This window comes from Ranitomeya imitator, chromosome 3 (genome assembly GCF_032444005.1).
Source record: "Ranitomeya imitator isolate aRanImi1 chromosome 3, aRanImi1.pri, whole genome shotgun sequence".
Classification (NCBI taxonomy): domain Eukaryota; kingdom Metazoa; phylum Chordata; class Amphibia; order Anura; family Dendrobatidae; genus Ranitomeya; species Ranitomeya imitator.
In genome coordinates this window covers 734,230,125-734,242,585 of record NC_091284.1, presented here as the reverse complement: position 1 = coordinate 734,242,585, position 12,461 = coordinate 734,230,125, and positions in this window count along the sequence as shown.

Genomic DNA, 12,461 nt, shown 5'->3' with positions numbered 1-12,461 from the left:
TGTTCAAATTCTCCTTTGTGGGTGGGAAAGGGAAGGGACACCATTTGACTTTTTGAAAGCAGAATTGTCTGGTGTTGAGATCAGACACCATATAGCGTTTGGAGAGCCTCTGATGTTCTTAAACATAAAATATGTGTGTTGAGCACCTTTAACACCCAGGTGCTTCACAGAAGTTTATAATGTCGAACCTTGAAAGTAAAAAAAAGCACATTTGTTTCAACAAAATTGTTATTTAGCACCAAATTTTTTTTACAAGGGTAACAGGAGAAAATGGACCCAAAAAATGTTGTGTATTTTTTTCTGAGTACTCCGATAACCAATATGTGGGGGAAAAACTACTGCTTGGACGCACAAAAGGGCTCAGAAGAGAAGGAGCACAATTTTATTTTTTGAACGCAAAATTGACTAGAATTGAGAGTGCATGCCATGTCGCCTTTGGAGAGTGGTTGATCTGCCTATACAGTGTAACTAGACCCCTCAGGGATTTATCTAGCTGTGTGGTGAGCACGTTGAACCCATAGATGCTTCATAGAAATGTATTACGTTGAGCCGGTAAAATTAAAAATAAATTTCCTCACAAAAATGTTCTTTTAGCTCCAAGTTTTTCATTTTTTACAAGGGCACGAGTTGAAAATTAACCCCAAAAATTGTTTTTAAATTTCTCCAGCATATGCTGATCCACCATATATGGGGGAAAACTAATGTTTGGGTGCATGGCTTGGCTAGGAAAGTAAGGAATAACGTTTGGAAAATGTTGATTTGGTACGATTTGGGCACCATCAGTTTCAAAAGTACTGGAACTCTCACCTTCCTGAGTGCCAAACATTAGGGCCTTGATGACTACCTCCTGAAACTGAAGGAAGGTCTCGTATTGCCTGCACATCGAAACAGCACAAAAGCATTTGTACAGTGCCAAATGTACAATGTGGATGGCCAATTTTTTGTACCATACTTTAGATTTTAGCAAGACCCTGTATGGTTTGATGACTTGATCTGAGAGATCTACCTCATCCTATGAATTTATTATAATCCAGGCTACAATCTGGTTTTGGAACTTCTGTTGTGGTACCTTGGACAGTGACAATGGAGCTGTTGTCAGAGTGTATGGTGGTCAAGATAAGGACATCCCTGCTGGCATCACTGCATGGACTCCCTTCTCCCCTCTTACTCACCACTCTGGGCCATGCTGTGAGTTCTGTCCTCTGCCGGCTCCATGCACTGGGTCTCATTTCCTTGCTTGTTGCATACTTCCTGACTGTATGCTTAGGGCGGCAGCACTTTCTGTTTCTTATAGTGACTGTGTACACCTTCCTAAGGTGTCTCCTACCAATTGCCTAGAAGCCTCAGGTACTTAAGGCATCTCCACCCACTGGCAGATGCCTGAGCAACTTTCTTCCTCAGTTAGTGTCTTGCTATTGAGCTGCCAGGTCCTGTCCTGTCTCTGTCACCCTCGGGGCTTCATACCCAGGCCTGAACCCTTGTCCTGTATATGTTTCTGTGTCTGTCCCTGTCTGTACTCTGGTCTATATCTGTACCTGTTCTTGTCTGTTTGCTTTTCCCACTCAGCTGTGCGTACCCTTGTGTCCACTCCTTCTGCTTTGCTCACCGCCTCCTGCGCCTCTCTGCTCTGCCACAACTGGCGGCTCTGCTCTGTTCTGGTCTGCTGCTCACCTTGTGGCTCTGCTCTGCTCCACCTCCTGCGGTTCTGCTCTGCTCCACCTCCTGTGGTTCTGCTCTGCTCCGTCTCCTATGGTTCTGCTCTGCTCCACCTCCGGTGGTTCTGCTCTGCTCCTCCTCTTGTGGTTCTGCTCTGCTCTGCCTCTTGTGGTTCTGCTCTGCTCTGCCTCCTGCGGTTCTGCTCTGCCCCGCCACCTGCGGTTCTGTTATATTCTGCATCCCGCAGTTCTGCTCCTTTAGTCTGTACTGGTTCCTACCTGCTCCCTTATCCTACTCTTACCCGACTGTGTTCCTGTGTCTCTTGAAGCAGTTCCTGTCCCTCCAGTCTGAACTGGTTCCTAACAGTTCCTGTCCCTCCAGTCTGAACTGGTTCCCTACTCGTACCTGCCTGCATTCCTGCCCTACCCATTATATCCCGATTCCTTCAATGTGTTCCGTGCCTGCCTGCCAGAGTGCCAGTCATGCCCGCCTGCCAGAGTGCCAGCCGTGCCCACCTGCCTGCCAGAGTGCCAGCCGTGCCCGTCTGCCTGCCAGAGTGCCTGCCGTGCCCACCAGAGCACCAGTCGTGCTCGTCCGTACTTGCTCGCACCTGTTAATAGACTTCCGTTCCCCAGTGGGATCAGCTGCTCCAGCCAGACACCACCCTGGATTGGTACCTGGCAGCTACCTGCCACACAAGTCTGACCTCACCATCAGAGGCTCCAGCGAACAGCAAGGTAGCTGCTTAGTCATGCCCCTTCCAGTGTTACAGCCCTCTTACTGGACAGGTACTGTCGGAATTTTAGCCTCTCTTTGATTTGAAATGCACCAGAGATTAATCTATAGAGATGTCTCTTTGGAGGTTCTATGCCTCAGAAAATTTTCTGCTGAAGTTTTCAACTACTTGCCAAATTTTATATAGAATATCATCAAAGTTAGGATCGTTTTGAGGAGGACACTGGAACAGGGATTTGGAAACTGCTTCTGTGATCACAGATCGGTCAAACAACACAACACGTAGCACATGACGCAGGAGATCGTAGAAGACAGATTGCACTGGCTCCCAATGTAAAATCTTTTTTTAGGACCACAGAGGATCTACACAAATGCTCTGCTTGCCAGCTCTGAGGAAAAGATGGCATGCAGAGCCGTGACCGCTATTTTAAATCCACCTTTTTGGGGCCGATTGGTCAGTAATTGTTATTCAGCCAATCAGCGTGAAAAGGGTTAATCATCCGAGGTGACGTCGCGATCAACCTATCCATTGTGACTGCTGTGATTGGTGTTTCTGGTGATACAGTGGGGTGACTGTAAATTGGAGCTTTATATGAACTGCGGTTAGATAACTTTTACACTAGCATCCTACTCTTTAAGACCCTTTCTGCCAGAGCTACAGTTGCATGCGGCACTGTGCAAGGAAATCAGAGTGGCCTCCCTAAGCCGCTAATTGGGCAACTGTTGAGAAAAGGCGAGAGCAGAGCCCAATGCAGCGACAACATGTTGGTGGTTAAATATAAGGACAAGAGGAATATCCTCATGCTGACCACCATACACCGTGACAACATCTCCCCAAGGTCCCACAACACAAGTCCCAAAGCCAGATCGTATCCTGGATTATATCAAGTTCAAGGGGGAGTAGATCTCTCAGATCAGGTCCTCAAAACATACAGCGTCATGAGAAAAGCAAAAGTATGGTACAAAAAGCTGGCCGTGCACATTGTACAGATAACAAATTGTATGGTCCTGTTACCCTTTTGAAAATGCAAAATTTAGGGCAAAAATAAACATTTTCATGGCAAAAACTAAAATTTTCATTTTTTCCTTCTTGATTGCTTTAATTCCTGTGAAGCACCTGATGGCTTAATAAACTTTTTTAAAGTGGTTTTAAGCAATTTGTGGGGGTGCAGTTTTTAGAATGGTGTCACTTTTGGCCATTTTCTGTTATATAGGCCCCCTCAAATGTGACGTGGTCCCTAAAAAAATGGTTTTGTAAATTTTGTTGGAAAAATTAGAACTTGCTGACAAAATGTTAACCCTTCTAACTTCCTAACCCCCAAAAAATGTTTAAAAAATGATGCTGATGTAAAGTAGACATATGGCAAATGTTACTTATTAACTATTTTCTATGACATAACTCTCTGGTTTAAGGGCATAAAAAATAAGTTTGAAAATGTCAATATATTCAAATTTTTCACCAAATGTCCAATATCTTCACAAATAAATGCAAACAAATTCTCTTAAATTTCCTATTAAAGTGAAGTACAACAGGGGTCCCCAACTCCAGTCCTCAAGGCCCACCAACAGGTCATGTTTTCAGGATTTCCTTTGCATTGCACAGGTGATGCAATTATTACCTGGGCAAGACTAAGGAAATCCTAAAAACATGACATGTTGGTGGGCCTTGAGGACTGGAGTTGGGGACCCCTGAAGTACAATATGTCACAAAAAACAGCATTATCAGAATCACTTTATAATCAAAGTTATTACCTCCTAAAGTGACACCAGTCAGAATTGAAAAATTTTAACTGGTCATGAAGGAGAAAACTGGCTTCGGGAAGAAGGGGTTTATAAATGTGGGGCAATACTTTCTGAACAGTTTCTTTGAAGTTTGTCTTTATAATGCTACGTTCACATTTGCGTTGTTGGGCGCAGCGTCGTCGACACAACCCACAACGAATATACACAAGGCAGTGTTTTGTGATGCATGCGTTGTCATAAAATAGTAAAGGTCAGGAATTTTGGCGCAGGGAAAACGCTACAAGTAGCGTCGTCCGCGCCCTATCTGGTGCATCAAAATGACGCATGCGTCGTAAAACGCATTACAATGCATACCGGCGGATGTCCATGCGCCCCCCATGTTAAAGATAGGGGCACATAACGCATGCGTCGGTATCCGTCGACGACTCTGCGCCCAACAACGCAAATGTGAACATAGCGTAAATGTTTCATTCTACAAGCTGGGATTGAACTTTTCAATTCAGAACATAGTTGACCATTCAGTAGCCATATAAGAACTATTTATAGTTAGTAAGGCCGAAAAAATACATTTGTCCATCCAGTTCAGCCTATATTCCATCATAATAAATCCCCAGATCTACGTCCTTCTACAGAACCTAATAATTGTATGATACAATATTGTTCTGCTCCAGGAAGACATCCAGGCCTCTCTTGAACCCCTTGACTGAGTTCATAGTAACATAGTTAGTAAGGAAATTTATGATACATATGAATACATTATATACATTAAATTTAGGATTTTCCTCTTCCTAAACATTTGTAAGTCTTCCAATGAAAAAATGGGAATTAATCCCATCAGAACGAAGGATTGACATGAATGTTTTAATACTGGAAAACTGATTTATTCTACAATTTCCAGGTAACTTTGACTTCTGGATGGGACATTATGCTAGAGCGGCCGCGAAAGACCACTAAAGTAACTGCTATGCACTGAAAAAGACAGACTGCTGTTCTGGGCTATGAAACAAATAATAAAAATGTTAGTCTTCACTTGACTGATCACATTTCATTGTGGTTTCAATATGTAGTGCTAAGTGGAACTGAATCTTTTTATTCTATTGGATGATTTCAAGACTATTTGACATTTGTGAAAGAAAAAAAAACAATATACTGATCTATGTCTAGGAACGGAAAATCAAACTTCCACTGAGTCAGCTGGCAGGCGATTATATACAGTGGATGTCTTGCCCTAGGGGGAAGACTTGCTGTTGTTGACTACCTGAAGTTTTGCTAAGATTATTAGCTCAGCTTATATTTCTTTGACATAGTCCACTCAAGGGGAAGACATTTTACCCATTTGTTATTATTGTATGTTTCCTGATTCGGGAACACGTTTGAAGTGATTGCTTCCTTCACTATAAATAAACTCCCGACTGGTTCTATCTCATAAAAAGGAAAGAGACAGAAAGCTGACACAGGAAAAGAAGAGTCAAATAGTTTATACTAGGAGGCACTTACCGTTTATTTCTTTATGTGTCATGTGCCTCCCATTTGGCTTTATTTTTATTTTTTTACGGGGGGAAATGACTATTTTATTTTTGCAAACACCGTTCACACCCAAGTAAAACACTGCCTACCTGTATTACCATATGAAAACAATGAGAGGCGCATGCAGAAAGAGAGGACAGCACATCCTAATAAATAGTAGGATAGCCTTATCACAAACACTATAGAACAAATCCACAGATTAAAAACATTTAAAAGCACACTAAGGGCAGTCTCACACGTCCAGATAATTCCGGTACCGGAAAAAATCGGTACCGGAATTATCCGTGTCTGTGTGCCCTACGTTTCTGTGGTACATCAGTGTGGCACACGTGCGGCACACGTGTGCCGCCCGTGTGCCCACTGGGTACCACACGCACGGTGCTGGGTACCACACGTACCAGCATCTGGTGCTGAAGCTGCGATTCATATGTTCCCTGAAGCAGCGTTTGCTGCAGGGAACATATGAATATTAGTGTTTAAAATGCAGATCCAGGTCCCCCCCCTCCCACCCCCTGTGCGCCCCCCCGCTGTGATTAAAATACTCACCTAGCTTCCGGATCCCTCGCTGTAGTGTCCTCTTCTGGCCGCAGCGTCTCCTGTATGCGGTCACGTGGGGCCGCCGATTACAGTACTGAATATGCGGCTCTGCCCCTTTGGGAGGATCCCCTTTGGGACCTGGATCTGCATTTTAAACACTAATATTCATATGTTCCCTGCAGCAAACGCTGCTGCAAGGAACATATGAATCGCGGCTTCACCACCAGTGGGGGGGACAGCGCTTAATGTAGCGCTGTCTCCTGCACGGTACACGGACTGCACACGGACAATGTCCGTGTGCGGTACGTGTTTTACACGGACCCATTGACTTTAATGGGTCCGTGTAATCCGTGCGCTCCCACGAACACTGACATGTCTCCGTGTTTGGCACACGGAGACACGGTCCGCAAAAAATCAATGACATCTGAAAAGATGCATTGATTTTTATGTGTCTACGTGTGTCAGTGTCTCCGGTACGTGAGGAAACTGTCACCTCACATACCGGAGCCACTGACGTGTGAAACTGGCCTAAAGGGAACAGTTCATGTTTAGTGATGAGCGAGTATACTCGTTGCTCGGGAAAACGCTTGGGTGATCTCCGAGTATTTGTGACTGCTTGGAGATTTAGTTTTCATTGCCTCAGCTGCATGATTTACAGCTGATAGACAGCTTGAATACATGCGGGGATTCCCTAGCAACCAGGCAACCCCCACATGTACTCAGGCTGGCTAGCAGCCGTAAATCATGCAGCTGAGGCAATGAAAAACTAAATCTCCCAACAGTTACAAATACTCGGAGACCACCCGAGCAAAGAGTACACTCGCTCATCACTGTTCATGTCCCAAGTGGTCGACTGAGATGACAACCCATCCCATACTCAAAATAAGAGCAAGGCTTAAAAAAAAAATACAAGATCAAAAAAATACTCAGTAAATCCAAAAAGATTCCTATATTGATGTATCCAAACTAAAAAAATTGTTAGGGTTCGCTCACACTGCCGTATAATCTCTTTTTCGAGAGAATCAGGTCAATTAAGCTAATGACACTCTGATCAGATTCTGTCAGAATTTGAGCCGATAATTATACTACCGTAAGAGAATCGTATCACAGGTGTGGAGAAGATGGAAAACGTAATTTTTCCATCTTCTACATTGTCTCTGTGCGTGTACATCGGACTGCACTCAAAGTTTTAAGGGTACGCATGGTCTGATCAGAGGCACTCGCAGCGAATTGTTTTCTTATGCCGAAACAGCATGAGAAAAGAAATTGCAGATCTGCAGTGTCAAATAGTCTAAGGCTACTTTCACACATCAGTTTTTTGCCGTCAGGCAGAATCCGTCGAATTTTGGAAAAAACGGATCCATTGCAAATTGTGAAAAACTGATGCAATGAATCCGTTTTTTTGTCAGATCCGAGTATGTGGATCTGCCGGCTATTTTGGATTCTGAAGAAGAGAGAGAGAGACTCCAGAATGAAAATTGCAAGATTTGATTAAAAAAACGTAATCCGTCGCCGGTTTCCATCATTTCATCTGTTTTTTGCCGAATCTGTTGTTGTCCGTTTTTTTGACGGACAGAAAAAACATTAGTATGTCCGTTTTCTCCAGCCACCGGAAAACAGATTTTTGACGGATCTGGCAAAAATGGATGAAACATGAGGCCATCCGTCGCAATCTGGCGCTAATACAAGTCTGAGAAAAAACGGATCCGGCGGCAACTTTTGTTGGATCCGTATTTTTCAAAATTCACCGGATTGTGCCTGACGGCAAAAAACTGATGAGTGAAAGTAGCCTTACATTGTACTGAGTGCTATCCGATAAAACATTGCATAGCCGTGTTATACGCCAGTGAGAGCGAGCCCCTAAGGCGTTCAAATATATTGTTGGTTATTTTTTTTCTATCTAGTACATTGAAAATAAATGTACTATAAACGTAGTATATTGCCCAGCCACGTAGTATATTGCACAGCCACGTAGTATATTGCCCAGCCACGTAGTATATTGCCTAGTGACATAGTATACAGCACAGAGCCACATAGTATATTGCCCAGTCACATAGTATATTGGCCAGCCATGTAGTATATTGCTTAGCCACGTAGTATATTGCCCAGTGATGTAGTATACAGCACAGAGCCACGTAGTATACAGCACAGACACGCAGTATAATGCCCAGTCACGTAGTATATTGCTCAGCGACGTAGTATATTGCCCAGCCACATAGTATATTCTCCAGCCACATAGTATATTGCCCAGCCACATAGTATATTGCCCAGCCACATAGTATATTGCCCAGTCACGTAGTATACAGCACAGAGCCACGTAGTATACAGCACAGACATGTAGTCACATAGTATACTGCCCAGCCACATAGTATATTGCCCAGCCACATAGTATATTGCCCAGCCACATAGTATATTGCGCAGTCACATAGTATATTGCCCAGCCACATAGTATATTGCGCAGCCACATAGTATATTGCATAGTATACTGCCCAGCCACATAGTATATTGCCCAGCCACATAGTATATTGCCCAGTCACGTAGTATACAGCACAGAGCCACGTAGTATACAGCACAGCCACATAGTATATTGCCCAGCCACATAGTATACTGCGCAGCCACATAGTATATTGCCCAGCCACATAGTATATTGCCCAGTCACGTAGTATACAGCACAGAGCCACGTAGTATACAGCACAGCCACATAGTATATTGCCCAGCCACATAGTATACTGCCCAGTCACATAGTATATTGCGCAGCCACATAGTATATTGCCCAGCCACATAGTATATTGCCCAGCCACATAGTATATTGCCCAGCCACATAGTATATTGCCCAGCCACATAGTATATTGCCCAGTCACGTAATATACAGCACAGAGCCACGTAGTATACAGCACAGCCACATAGTATATTGCCCAGTCACTTAGCATATTGCCCAGTCACGTAGTATATTGCCCAGTCACGTAGTATATTGCCCAGTCACGTAGTATACAGTACAGAGGCATGTAGTATACAGCACAGACACGTAGTATACTGCCGAGTCACGTAGTATATTGGCCAGTCACGTAGTATGCACCATATGCCTGTAAAAAAAAAAAGAATTAAAATAAAAAATAGTTACATACTCACCTTCCGGATCGAAGTGGCCGGTTACCGATGCTTGTCGCGCGCTCTGGTCTGAAGAGTGCATTGTGGTCTCGCGAGATGATGATGTAGCGGTCTCGCGAGACCGCTGTTGTGAATTCTGTTATCGAACTCCCTCCTGTGGTCATGAATGGTACTTCGGCGAGTTCTGTCCATGGACTCCCTCTGGTGGCTGTGAGTGGAGATGCTGCTTCTGAGGTTCCTTCCACAGGTGACTTAGTTTATTCTTTGGCTGGCTGCTCTATTTAACTCCACTCAGATCGTTACTCCATGCCAGCTGTCAATGTTCTTGTAATGGTTCAGTTCGCTCTTGGATCTTTCTGGTTACCTGTCTACTCCAGCAGAAGCTAAGTCCCTGCTTGTTAATTATTCGTTCATTGTTTTCTTGTCCAGCTTGCTATCATGATTTTGCCTTGCTAGCTGGAAGCTCTGGGATGCAGAGTGGCACCTCCGCACCGTGAGTCGGTGCGGAGGTCTTTTTGCACACTCTGCGTGGTCTTTTTGTAGTTTTTTGTGCTGACCGCAAAGATAAATTTCCTATCCTCAGTCTGTTTAGTAAGTCTGGCCTCCTTTGCTGAAACCTGTTTCCTTTCTGTGTTTGTGACTTTCATCTTAACTCACAGTCAATATATGTGGGGGGCTGCCTTTTCCTTTGGGGAATTTCTCTGAGGCAAGGTAGGCTTTATTTTCTATCTCTAGGGCTAGTTAGCTCTTAGGCTGTGAAGAGGCGTCTAGGCAGAGTTAGGTACACTCCACGGCTATTTCTAGTGTGTGTGATAGGATTAGGGGTTGCGGTCAGCAGAGCTCCCACTTCCCAGAGCTTGTCCTGTGTTAGTTTAACCATCAGGTCGTTCCGGGTGCTCCTAACCACCAGGTCCATAACAGACCGCACATCATCATCTCTCGAGACCGCAATGCATGGAGCAGTCACTGGGGCGTCGCGAGGAGCATTGGTAACCGGTCGCTTCGATCCGGCGGCCAACCAAGGGTGAGTATGTAACTATTTTTTATTTTTTTTATTATTTTTAACATTAGATATTTTTACTATTCATGCTGCATAGGCAACATGAATAGTAAAAAGTTGGTCACACAGGGTTAATAGCAGCGTTAACCGAGTGCGTTACACCGCGGTCAACGCTGCCATTAACCCTGTGTGACCACTGACCGGAGGGGAGTATGCGGGCGTCGGGCAGTGACTGCGGGGAGGAAGGACCGGCCATTTTCTTCCAGACTGTGCCCGTCGCTGATTGGTCGTGGCTGTTTTGCCGCGACCAATCAGTGACGTGAATTTTCATGACAGACAGAGGCCGTGACCAATGAATATCTGGGACAGACAGAAGGACAGACAGAAAGACAGAAGTGACCCTTAGAAAATTATATAGTAGATAATCTCTGGAGGCAGAGTTAACTTCTCTTCCAGGCAGCGTCTTCCCTATAGCCTGGAAGAGGTCATTTACATCTAATAAAAACATGGATGTCTTTGGAGTAGGGCCAGGTGCCCACCATCTGGAACTAGCAGCTCTTATGATGCAGTGCATGTTCGCTACGTCCACGTTGAAAACAGGTAGATCCGCATGTGTTCACTGAACCATGCGGATTTACCGCATTCAATACATTTCTATTTATTTAATTTCTGTTGAGGAAACTAGCGCCTCCACAAGAGAAATTGACATGATGCGATCTTGACAGACTCACTGCCTGTCTGTGTCTGCGGGTGATCTGCAGGAGACTATGTATACATAGTGGACATGGCATTTTTAGAATTCCCACCCACTATGCTGTCACAGCTGGCCGCTGCAGATTTGATGGTGCATAAATACGTAAAAAGTCAACTCATCATGCCTACTGCCAGCGTCAGACTGGCTGTCAAGGGCCCACCGCTAACCAACTACAGGGCCCCACTTTTCAGCTACAAGCATATGTGACATTATCCTCAATCACAAATGTATATAACAATGAACTGGGAAGATTGATAAGTGAATAAGATGCTGCCTTTGTCTGTACATAGTGATTCATGTATATAGTGCCAAGTACTGCTCATATAAGAGGGTGATCCACTGTTGCACAGGGGTCCAGAGGAGGATTCTCCTGGGGGCCAGTCCAAGCCTGCCTAGTGTGCGTTAACATACGCTGTCGAACTGTCCATGTAAAAAACACAATTGTGTTTCGAAGTGCAAAATTCCAGCATTTCTGCCGTAAAATTAATTAAAAAATGATGCAAAAATTAAAAAAATCATGCCCGCTGCCTTGGGGTCATCCTTGATTCTGACCTTTCATTCACCCCCCACATCCGATCACTGGCTCGCTCTTCTTACCTGCATCTCAAAAACATTTCTAGAATTCGCCCTTTTCTTACTTTCGACTCTGCAAAAACTCTTACTGTTTCACTTATTCATTCTCGTCTGGACTATTGTAACTCTCTACTAATCGGCCTCCCTCTGACCAAACTTTCCCCGCTCCGATCTGTCCTGAATGCTGCTGCCAGGATCATATTCCTCACCAACCGTTACACCGATGCCTCTACCTTGTGCCAGTCATTACACTGGCTACCCATCCACTCAAGAATCCAGTACAAAACTACTACCCTCATCCACAAAGCACTCCATGGCTCAGCACCACCCTACATCTCCTCTCTGGTCTCAGTCTACCACCCTACCCGTGCCCTCCGCTCCGCTAATGACCTCAGGTTAGCATCCTCAATGATCAGAACCTCCCACTCCCGTCTCCAAGACTTTACACGTGCTGCGCCGATTCTTTGGAATGCACTACCTAGGTTAATACGATTAATCCCCAATCCCCACAGTTTTAAGCGTGCCCTAAAAACTCATTTGTTCAGACTGGCCTACCGCCTCAATGCATTAACCTAACGATCCCTGTGTGGCCTATTTAAAAAAAAAAAAAAAAAATCAGGTTCCTCCATTATGTTCTCATTCACTTTACGCAGTTAATAGCCCTCTGTGTCTGTACTGCTACATACTTAGGCAGTTAACTGGTTCATGCAGCTTTACATGAACACCCGAGCCTTACACTATGGCCGGTCCGAATAACTATAGCAATTGTTACCATCCACCTCTCGTGTCTCCCCTTTTCCTCATAGTTTGTAAGCTTGCGAGCAGGGC